This window comes from Bactrocera tryoni, unplaced genomic scaffold (genome assembly GCF_016617805.1).
Source record: "Bactrocera tryoni isolate S06 unplaced genomic scaffold, CSIRO_BtryS06_freeze2 scaffold_25, whole genome shotgun sequence".
Classification (NCBI taxonomy): Eukaryota; Metazoa; Arthropoda; class Insecta; order Diptera; family Tephritidae; genus Bactrocera; species Bactrocera tryoni.
Window position 1 is genome coordinate 30,578,368 of NW_024395977.1, and position 12,327 is coordinate 30,590,694.

Here is a 12,327-nt window from a genome sequence, read left to right on the forward strand (position 1 = left end):
TTAAAAAATATAAAATTTCACAATTAATATCACACTCGTAAATACAATTCGAATTCACATTCAAAGGCGCGGGCGAATAATAAGTCAACCGTGATGTCAGCAAGAACAGCTGACTGAAAGCAAACATGCGCATTGCGTAATCTCTTTCTCTATCATTCTTGATTTTTTATATAATTTTCCATTGCAACCGGATCATGAAAAATAATGATTTTTGGGCATTTAAATTAAAACACCCAACATTTATCACGATTGCAAATTATTATATATTGGACTTTTATCTTTTTGTTAGTTCTCAAATAATAAATATTTTTGTGTGTAATTGAAAACGAATTCTACTATGCATCAAAACGTTTCATGAAATATATTTAAATTTCGCATTTCCTTTGATTTTCATTGTTTTAGATTTTTTATTAGTGATCTTGAACGGCGGCAACAAAACCCTCCGTTCACATATATTTTTGGTATAATTTCAATCTGGCCATTCCAGTCATTCCAATTGCAAAGCGTTAAAACCTACCAGATCAAGTCAACTGTCAAAGTTTGGTAGGTGAGCGGTTCTCATGTCTCTAGTGACAGGAGAGTTGGACATCTCTTTATCTCTGTTTTATACCTGGCGTTGACTTTGGCACCCTTCACTGCGTTACCCGCTCAAGTAACAATAAACCAGCGTTCACTGCTGGTGCAGTGTGAGCAAGCAATAGACAAACCCCAGAAATAATAGATGTCCAACTCCAGTGAGAGAGCAATTGCTAAACATCAAAACAGAGATAAAGAGATGTTTAACTCCTCTCTCACTGGAAGTGAGAGAACAATTGCTAAACGTCAAAACCACCTAGACTTTGACAGTTGATCGAGTTCAGGAGGTTTTGACGTTTAGCAATTATAAAAAATGTAAAACAATGAAAATTAAATAAATTTGTGAAATTTAAGGTATTTGATGAAACGTTTTGTAATTTGAAGCATCATAGTTTTATTTTCAATGGAAAATGATTAAAAACATTTAATGTTTGAGAGCTAACAAGCTTAAATCCTATTATTGAGTATTGAAAGGACAAAAGTCAGTTGTTAGAATATTCTTTAAAATTTAAATAGTTTCTCCATATAATAAATGACCACTATTTAGTAATTTTTATTCGTACTAAATGTTGGGTATAGGGTTGATAAATGCCCAAAAATTGTAAGTTTGTTGAATCTGGCCATAATGGAAAATGTTATAAAAAACGCTAATTTTGAGGTGCTTTCACACTGGAATAAGTTTAACATCCCTTTATTCCTGCATCAAAACCTTCTGAAGTTTGATAGCCAATCGAGTTCAGGAGGTTTTTACGTTCAGCAATAGGAAAAGAGGGACGACCAGATTAAAATCCCGCCAAATTATTATTCGAATGGAGACATTTTTCAGTTTTTTGTATCCATTTGTAACGGCCATAAGTTCGAAGAATAGCGAATGAGAAACAGCAACCAGATTGAAAGATGTGAGTATATTTTCACTTTTATTTAATACTTTTTTATTTTATTTTACAGCCAAAATGCCGAAAACAACAAGCATTGGAGGAAGTGTTTTGATGGCTGCAGTGAGGGAGGAAGAGTATTCAATTTTCCTAAAAGTGCAACGGATCTTGACAGGTGAGTAAAAAACGTTAAATAGTTCAAAATGTGTTAAACAAGTTTATGTGACTTTTTGGAAAATTTCGATAATTTGCTGAAATAAGTGTTTCGATTTTGCAATTAAAATAGTAATTTTGGATATCGTATAATAATGAAATGGAAATAAGGTTCCGTGTATTTTTAAGTGTGATGTGCTGAACAGATAGAGCGCGACAGACTGCAAGCGACATTTATCAAATATTAAAATACACACATTCTTATGGACACAGTTATGTAGTCGTGCAGCTGCCTCAACACGTCCTTTTAGAGGAAATGACAAAGATCGTACAAGGAAGGAAAACCTTAGCCGAATTACACAGTGAAGTGAGCAAAGCGCTTAACTTGGCATTATCAAAAATTGAGATGTCCGAAAACCAAAACAGCGGTTTTATGAAAGACTATGCAAACCATGAAGCAGTAAGGACCTTCATCCTAGGGTTAAATAGCAAATATACAAGTGGGACATTGTGTAGTCATAACCCTAAAGATTTGGAAACAGAGGGAACGAGCAACAACGATTCCATCAACCTGATGATAAAAGGAAATATAATCCTCGCTTCAACGAAGGCCAAGTTTATTCACATAGAGAGGACGGACAACATCATCAATACAGACCAAACGTCAGAATACAGAGGAATTATCAACCGCAACAACAACTTGCACCAGAACCAATGGAAGTGGACAATTCGCAACAGTACCAGAGCCAACATATTACTTCAATCAACCAACGAATCCGCCTCACCAACAAAATCCATTCAAGAGAGACAGGAACGTCTCGTCACAAAACTTCCATGAACAAAAAATGCAACGCATCAATCAAACCGCACAAGCAGACTACGATGGACATTTTGAGACACGGAGTACTTTTTTAAGGCGAGTAAGCGTGTTGCCTTGTATCAAAACAAAATGTGCATTAAAAGCGCCCATACATGAGCACACAGTGCGTTCGATGGGTATGTGTGCGCTTGCGGTTTATCGTGTATGGGCTTGTTCGCGTACCGATCCATGTTCGCGAAAATGTTTGATTTTTTACGATCGGTGCGCGAACATGTTTATCGTGTATGGCGTTGTCGGCGCACAAAATCTCATTTCTCTCGTGTCGCCGAACAGTGAAGATCGCGGACAATGGCAAGAGTTAAGGGGAGAGCCTGCTTTCGAGGCTTCAAAAAATCGATTTTTTTGAGGATTTTTTTGGGAGGAAAAGAAATAATTGATTCAAGCGAAATTTCTAGGCTTTATAGTTATAAATTTGAACATCTTTCACAAATTTTTTGGATACGAAATCTTTGATATTCTGCCTTTGGGAAGCAATTACCCGATGTATCTCGCATGTACATTTTTCGGACGGCGGGCAGGATGCAGGTCGCAATTTCTATCGGAAACAAAAAATATAAAGAGATTCATATTTTTCATTAATTTACCTTCTAGTTAAACTAAGAAAATTCCAAAAAAAAGTGTAAAATTTAAAATTTTATTAAAAATTGAATAAATAGTAGCTTTTGATCAAAAGAATTTTACTTTATGCTGTTTAAAAATATGTTAAAAAACTTGACTTTTCTTAATATTTTTTTTAGTTTAAATATAAGTAATTTTATGTCAATGATAATAAACTTTGACCTAATTCCATACGACGTTTAGATTTTTTTCTATCCTGCCCGCCAATTAAGAATAATCGTAAAAATAAAAAACCGAGAAATCACGCTTCAAAGTTTTCGCTTTTTGCCTAAGCGCTCATGCATATACATAGTGTAAGAAAAATAAAAGTTGGAATAACTTATTAACGAAATACAATGAAATAGATAAAAATGCTACATTAGAAATAAATTCCAAGAAATGTTCCGCTTGCCTGTCGCACATGTTAACTCTGTGAAGAACGAACGCAAAATGGATTTGTGTGACGTGTATGGGCAAACGAATTCATACCGATCGAACGCACTTGTGTGCTCGTGTATGGGCACTAAAATCGGTGAGTGAATACAAATTATTCCTTTTAAAACAAAAACTTTACATGGCTTTTCAGTCATTAATATGATATTAGGAGAACAGGGACTTAGAACTCTTAAAGCAGAAGTGAATTTATTTGATTATAGTTTAAAGTACCAGAAGGAAGTGACCTATAACGTAGAACAAAAAATTAATTTTACTATCAATAACCCTCAATACGAAGAAGACATTAGAAAACTAATGCAAAAAAAACGTTCAAATAAGTGAAACTCTTCCTTTCACTACAACTATTCAGGCGACAATTAGGGCCCAGACAGAGGAACCAATATGAACAAAATAATATCCATATCCCATTGCGGATAACGACTTTGTGAATAAAGAAATTAGCGAGTTATTAAAAAATGGAAACCAAGTAAAAGCCCATATAATTCACCCATATGGACTATTCCAAAAAAGGCACTGACGAACAAGGTAAGCCAAACAGGAGAATGGTAGTTGATTTCCAAAAAATTAATGCTCAGACAATCAAAGATAGATATCCAATACCTGATGTAAATATGAAGGAAAAGCAAAAGTATTTTCAACAATAGATTTAGAATCAGGATTCCATCAAATTTTAATAAAGGAATCCGATAGAGAAAAGACCGCTTTTGCAGTCAATGTAGAAAAGTATGAATTTGTTAGGATGCCGTTTGGGTTGAAAAACGCACCTTCAATCTTTCAACGATGAGTAGACGATATCTTACGAGAATATATTGGTAAAATTACATATGTATATATAGACGCTGTATTAATATTCTCTTCCTCACCAGAAGAACATATTGAACACGTTTCAACTATAATAAATGCACTACATAAAGCCAATATGAAAATTTCAGACGAAAAGTCACATTTTTTCCAAGACTCAGTGGAGTATCTTGGCCACATCATTAAGCATAATAGGATTACTATGGATCCAAACAAGATTGAAACAATAAAAAATTTCCCAGTTCCAAAAACGCTTAAAGAACTAAGGTCATTTTTAGGATTAGCTAGTTATTATAGAAAATTTATTAGGAATTTTGCTTCTATCACTAAACCCTTAACTATTTATTTAAGAGGAGATCAAGGAATCATAAGAAAAAATCAGAGCTCCAAAGTAGACATAAAATTAGACGAGGCAGCACTGGATGCACTACAAAAAATAAAAATAGCACTTCAGGAACAAACAGAACTCTTTCAACCAGATTTCTCGAAACCATTTGATTTAACTACTGATGCAAGTAATTTTGCTATTGGGGCAGTCCTATCTCAAAATAAACAACCAATTGCCTTCATTTCAAGAACATTAAATGATACTGAACAGAATTATAGCACAGATGAAAAAGAACTATTAGCCATAGTTTGGTCACTTCAAAAGTTACGAAACTATCTATATGGGGTAGTAAATTTAACTATTTACACAGACCATCAGTCCTTCATATATTCAATATCAGACAAGAATCCGAATACGAAATTAAAAAGGTGGAAAAATTTAATTGAAGAATATGGAGCAAAACTTATTCATAAACCAGGACACCAAAATGTTGTAGCAGACGCTTTATCAAGACAACAAATAAATGCGACTACTGATTGTTCTCAACATTCGGCAGAAAGTTCACCTGTAGAACATTTCAAAAGGGTGAAACAACCATTGAATCCATTTAGAAATCAAATTGTACCTATTTATGATCCAGCCAACGTAGGCGTATCAACGAAAACAATTTTTCCAAACAGAGTACGTCATACAATCCATTCCAAAGACAAGAATTACTTAATAGAAAAATTAAAAGAAGTTGCAAGACCAACTGTCACGAACGCTTTAAAAATAGACGAGGACATATTATTTCATGTCAAAGATGACATTATTGCTAATTTTCCTTGCACATTTGTAATTTCACCAAATCTATTGATAGATGTTATAAACATAGACGAACAAAAGGAACTAGTAGTAAAGACACAGAGACGTGCTCCCCTCAATTATAAAAATAACACACAAGAAATTTTACTTACACATTTTTGGCCCAACGTGAAGGAAATGTGTAGAACAGAAACAATAAAATGTGAAATTTGTTTACAACACAAGTATGAAAGACATCCAAACAAACAACATATGGGAAAATCTCCAATTCCAACAAAAGTAGGGGAATACATACAGATGGATATATTTCACATGAACAACAATATATACATCAGCTCTATTGATAAGTACTCAAAATATTGTTACTTACGAAAACTGGAAAACAAACTAAATTGTCATGAGTACATAGAGGAAATATGTATTATCTCAAGTGTACCCCAACGCTAAACATCTTATGACTGATAACGAAAATGTGTTCGTAGGCAACGTAGCGAAGGCAGTGTATAACAGACTTCAAATTACACATGGATTGACTCCAATACACTATTCAACAACGAACGGTCAAGTTGAACGAGTTCACAGAACGCTAATCGAAATTTCGACAAGTTTAGCTAGCGAAAACAAAACAGCTCCTGGCGAAGAATTGTTTAACGCGGTACGACAGTGCAATAAAACTATCCATTCAACTACAGGATACAAACCGGAAGACGTATTTTTCAATCGGGACAAGTATCCGGAAATAGAAGATATTTTACTCAAAAATCAAGGAAGAGTATTAAATCATCACAATAAAGGTAGAAATACAATTACATATACATAAGTTAGGAGATATAATTTATTCCCGAACGGACAGACGGAATAAGAGTGCCAATAAATATAATAAACATATTGTAAAAGAAGATCACGGTGCAACCATTCTAACTGAGAGAGGAAAAATTATCCATAAGGACAGCATTCGAAGACAGGCTACAGCATGTACAGCGGTGTTATAATATTATTTACAATTTACTCCTCTTTTGCAGATTTAGTGACTGACCTCAGTAATAGAAAATTTGTTTTGACTGAGACAGACATAGTGTATTTATTTGAAGACACACAATTTTTGTACCATGTAGCCAATTTAACGACTATACTTACGAAAATATAATGAGGAACAGGTATAATGCAAATCCGAATGAAGAAGAGGCTATTATTGTCAGTAAAATAGAGGCTTTAAAATCACAATTAATACCCACAAACTATAGGTCACGACGTTCACTAAATTTTTTAGGCTTAATTATAAAATTCGTCACAGGAACACCAGACCATGACGATTTAATAGAAATAAAAACAGGCTTAAATTACTTAATTGAAAACAATAACAAACAAAGGAAGATTAACTCTCAATTTGAAAAATTATTAGAAAAATTAGATCCGAAATCTGTCGTAGAAAAATTTGTAATCAGAGAAGTTTACAAAGAGTTAGAGACAATTACAAATACAATTAATTTAGCTAGAAATGGAAATTTTTACTCTGGAACTTTAAACTTGAACAATATTCACGAATTGATTTCAAATGAAATTTTTGATGGTCCTGTCATAAATATATTAGAATATTCGGATATCCACGTATGTATGTACAGGAATGCGATAATCACAATATATAAATACCCTATCATTAATAATAAATGTAAATTATACAAATTAATTCCGTTAGCCTACAAAATGGAAAATTACAAATTAAAAGAAAAATAGCAAAATGTGAAAATAAATTTATAAGAGTATCTAAGTCTAAAAATAATATAGGAATAAATATTTGTAAACAAGAATTGCAAGATCATTGCACCATCCCTTTACTAAATAAAGACAAAGCATATTGTAATATTGTTCAAGAAAACAATGTGCCATTATTAATATTAGATCACGGAAATATTATAATTGACGGAAACCATATATGGAACAGCCAAAATATTACAGGCACAAAATTAATTCAGTTTAATATTAGCACTACTTCAGATAATAAGATATACTTTTACATATAATACATGGTCATCAAAATGAACAAATCAAAATTATGAAAATATTAGAATCCAAATCGAATTATAAATTTTCTAAATACAAGAAATGTACAAATACCTAATTCCTGTTGAGGAACGCCCTTTACAATTTTTAAGCTATGCTATTCCTTTAGTAATAATATTAGGATTATTTATATACGCCTCAGTAAAGGCATGTACATAAATGTTACCAGATTAAACCAGAAGCCAAAAAACGCCGAATTTTCGAGCAGGTATATGAAATGGAAGTACAGCGACTCCAAACACAGCGCCTTTGAATGAGGACATTTCATTTTAACAGAGGAGAGAGTTAAGGAAGATAACATTCCTTATCATACTCACGAACCCAAATACATCAACAAATCCTTATCGGCTGTAAACATAAAAACATGTCTCATGACATATACACATAATAATGTATTGTAATTATCAGTAACAGATAAGAACTTATCCAAAAATATATATCAGCTTAAAATAAGAACACAACAGAACAACATGAATGATCTGTCGATACTACAAATAGTTGTAAGCAAACCTAATGTCTTTTAGTCTTAGTATTACCACAAACCAAGAAGATATATTGAACTCAATAATGAATAATAATAAACCTGAATAAAATGGATGCCCAATTAGTGGGAAACATACACCACTTAATTTTTAGTTGAATAAGCACCCATTAATTACGCAAAAGAAAACACACTATTTTATTATTAAGTATCAAATACTTTAAGGATTAACTTTATTGTGTTTTAGTGAACAGAAGTTGTAAAGTTGTAGGAAACGATTGCACGAGATAACGACGACCATATCGCGCAGTATCGCTGAGAATTTAGTTGTATCTCCGATACGCACAGGATCTGGGTTGATCGAAGAAGAGTGACGTAAGTGTCGACGCGGCGCAATGTACGTGTTATCGTGCGAATTGTGTAGAACGAATTGATGATGTATTGATGAGCGAACTGCAGCTGACGAATAGAAGAGCTTTCCGGTTGTCCATTCCTTTTGTGAGTTGGGTTGCGTACGAGTGTGGTGTGTTGTAATGTCATCAGCTGTGGTGAATTAAGCTGTCGCATTGGGATGCGCTAGTTTTACCGAGTAGAGGGGGTGGATGCTTAACTCATTTAAACATCCTGGGCCCCCTAGGCGAATATTTTGCCTAGTTTTTTATATATAATTTGATGCATGTAATTCGGCTTACTATTGGTGGAGTAACCGAAGCCGCAGAATATTAGCCGTAAGAAGCGATTTTGGTTTTAATAGCCACCTGTATTTTGTGTAAATATTCGTGCTCAAGGTAATAACTTATTTTGCGTGTTTTACGACGACGACTTATTGCATTATTATACCAAAAAAGTTGTTTGCTTTTATTAATTTTATTAGCTGTTTCTTCTTCTTCTTCTTAATTGGCGTAGACACCGCTTACGCGATTATAGCCGAGTTAACAACAGCGCGCCAGTCGTTTCTTCTTTTCGCTACGTGGCGCCAATTGGATATTCCAAGCGAAGCCATGTCCTTCTCCACTTGGTCCTTCCAACGGAGTGGAGGTCTTCCTCTTCCTCTGCTTCCCCCGGCAGGTACTGCGTCGAATTTACAGAGCTGGAGTGTTTTCGTCCATCCGGACAACATGACCTAGCCAGCGTAGCCGCTGTCTTTTAATTCGCTGAACTATGTCGATGTCGTCGTATATCTCGTACAGCTCATCGTTCCATCGAATGCGGTATTCGCCGTGGCTAACGCGCAAAGGACCATAAATCTTTCGCAGAACTTTTCTCTCGAAAACTCGCAACGTCGACTCATCCGTTGTTGACGTCGTCCAAGACTCTGCACCATATAGCAGGACGGGAATTGTGAGTGACTTACAGAGTTTGGTTTTTGTTTGTCGAGAGAGGACTTTGCTTCTCAATTGCCTACTCAGTCCGAAGTAACACCTGTTGGCAAGAGTTATTCTGCGTTGGATTTCTAGGCTGACATTGTTGGTGGTGTTAATACTGGTTCCTAAATAGACGAAATTATCTACAACTTCAAAGTTATGACTGTCAAGAGTGACGTGAGGGCCAAGTCGCGAGTGCGACGACTGTTTGTTTGATGACAGGAGATATTTCGTCTTGCCCTCGTTCACTGCCAGACCCATTTTCTGTGCTTCCTTGTCCAGCCTGGAGAAAGCAGAACTAACGGCGCGGGTGTTGAGGCCGATGATATCAATATCATCGGCATACGCCAGCAGCTGTACACTCTTATAGAAGATGGTACATTCTCTATTTAGTTCTGCGGCTCGAACTATTTTCTCCAGAAGCAGGTTGAAAAAGTCGCACGATAGGGAATCGCCTTGTCTGAAACCTCGTTTGTTATCGAACGGCTCGGAGAGGTCCTTCCCGATCCTGACGGAGCTTTTCGTGTTACTCACCGTCAGGGTACACAGCCGTATTAGTTTTGGGGGGATACCAAATTCAGACATCGCGGCATAAAGGCAGCTCCTTTTCGTGCTGTCGAAAGCAGCTTTGAAATCGACGAAGAGGTGGTGTGTGTCCATTCTCCTTTCACGGGTCTTTTCTAAGATTTGGCGCATGGTGAATATCTGGTCGGTTGTTGATTTGCCAGGTCTAAAGCCACACTGATAAGGTCCAATCAGTTTGTTGACACAATACGTTGTTCACACAATACGCTCGTCAGAACCTTATATGCGATGTTGAGGAGGCTAATCCCACGGTAATTGGCGCAGATTGTGGGGTCTACTTTTTATGGATTGGGCATAGCACACTTAAATTCCAATCGTTGGGCATGCTTTCGTCCGACCATATTTTGCAAAGAAGCTGATGCATGCTCCTTATCAGTTCTTCGCCTCCGTGTTTGAATAGCTCGGCCGGCAATCCGTCGGCCCCTGCCGCTTTGTTGTTCTTTAGGCGGGCAATTGCTATTCGAACTTCTTCATGGTCGGGTAATGGAACGTCTGCTCCATCGTCATCGATTGGGGAATCGGGTTCTCCTTCTCCTGGTGTTGTGCGTTCACTGCCATTCAGCAGGCTGGAGAAGTGTTCCCTCCATAATTTAAGTATGCTCTGGGCATACCTTCTGTAAGCCGCCGCATTTTTTCGTAGAATTTTCGAGCATTACCCCTGTCGGCCAGCTTATCAAGCTCTTCGTACTCACGCATTTTGGCCCTTTTCTTTTTCTGTCTACAAATGCGTCTCGCTTCCCTCTTCAACTCTCGGTATCTATTCCATACCGCACGTGTAGTGGTCGATCGTAACGTTGCGAGGTAGGCAGCCGGTTTTCTCTCCACTGCGACACGGCACTCCTTGTCGTACCAGTTGTTCTTTTGCACTTTCCGAAAACCAATGGTTTCGGTTGCAGCTGTACTTAAGGAGTTTGAAATGCCGTCCCACAGTTCCCTTATACCGAGTTATTGACGAGTGTTCTCAGAGAGCAGGATGCGAATCTTAGCTGCAACAAGATAGTGGTCCGAGTCGATGTTAGGACCTCGGAGCGCACGCACATCTAAAACACTGGAGAGGTGTCTTCCGTCTATCACAACATGATCGATCTGGTTGGTAGTTTTTCGATCCGGAAACAGCCAGGTGGCTTGATGAATTTTCTTATGCTGGAATCTAGTACTACAGATAACCATATTTCGGGCCCTGGCGAAGTCAATCAGCCTCAACCCATTTGGGGATGTTTCGACGTGGAGGCTGTATTTACCGACCGTAGTGCCAAAGATACATTCTTTGCCCACCCTGGCGTTAAAGTCGCCAAGCACTATTTTGACATCGTCAAAGTCGTGGGCAGCCTTCATAAGTGCGCTCCAAGCACTCATAAAAGGCATCTTTTGTCACATCGTCCTTCTCTTCCGTCGGGGCGTGGGCGCAAATCAGCGATATGTTGAAAACCTCGCTTTGATGCGGATTGTGGCTAGACGTTCATTCACCGCAGTGAATGATAGTACTCGGCGACGGAGTCTCTCTCCCACTACAAATCCTACACCAAACTTGCGCTCCTTTATATGGCCACAGTAGTAAATGTCACAAGGACCTACTCGTCTCTGTCCTTGTCCCGTCCATCGCATCTCTTGGACGGCGGTGATGTCAGCCTTTGTTTTTACGAGGACATCAACCAGCTGGGCAGCGGCGCCTTCCCAATTAAGGGACCTTATATTCCAGGTGCATGCCCTGATATCGTAGTCCTTATTTCGTTTGCCATGGTCGTAATCAAAAGGGGGGTCTCTCATCCGAGGCTGGTTATACCTATTCACTGGGGGTGTTTTTTTACGTGGCGGGTCCCAAACCCAGCGCACAACCCTATGCAGGGGATGTTTCGCCTTCTCATTTTAGCTCGCCTTCAAACGGATGTTTTTAGGCTACCCAGAGGATACTTGGTGAAAGACCGGAAGTAGTGAGCTGCTTGAGCCCTGTGTAAAATAATCGTTTCTGGCCACTCCCAAGTGAATGGCGATCAGAGAACTTTCCTCACTTGCGTGAACTTCTACACATGACTCCATCCTCCAACATTGAGAAATACTATGTGTTATTAATACAAATTTTTGAATTTTTTATCGGGAATATTTTAAAAAATATAAGTGTTAGGAACGTGTTTGTGCATAATCCTCCTCTGGAGAAGCTTCGCTGTCAGCACATAGACCATCTATATTGAAATTGGAGTTTTGTTACTGGACAGTCAAAGTAATCAGAATCGTGCCTTATTTGTAAATATGTACGAATGTGCGTATTTAACACATGTGTGAATAAAAATATATTAATTTTTAAATAATATGCTATATGAGTTGTTCTTTCACATTTTGATATCCTTAAAATAAATTAAATTATTATA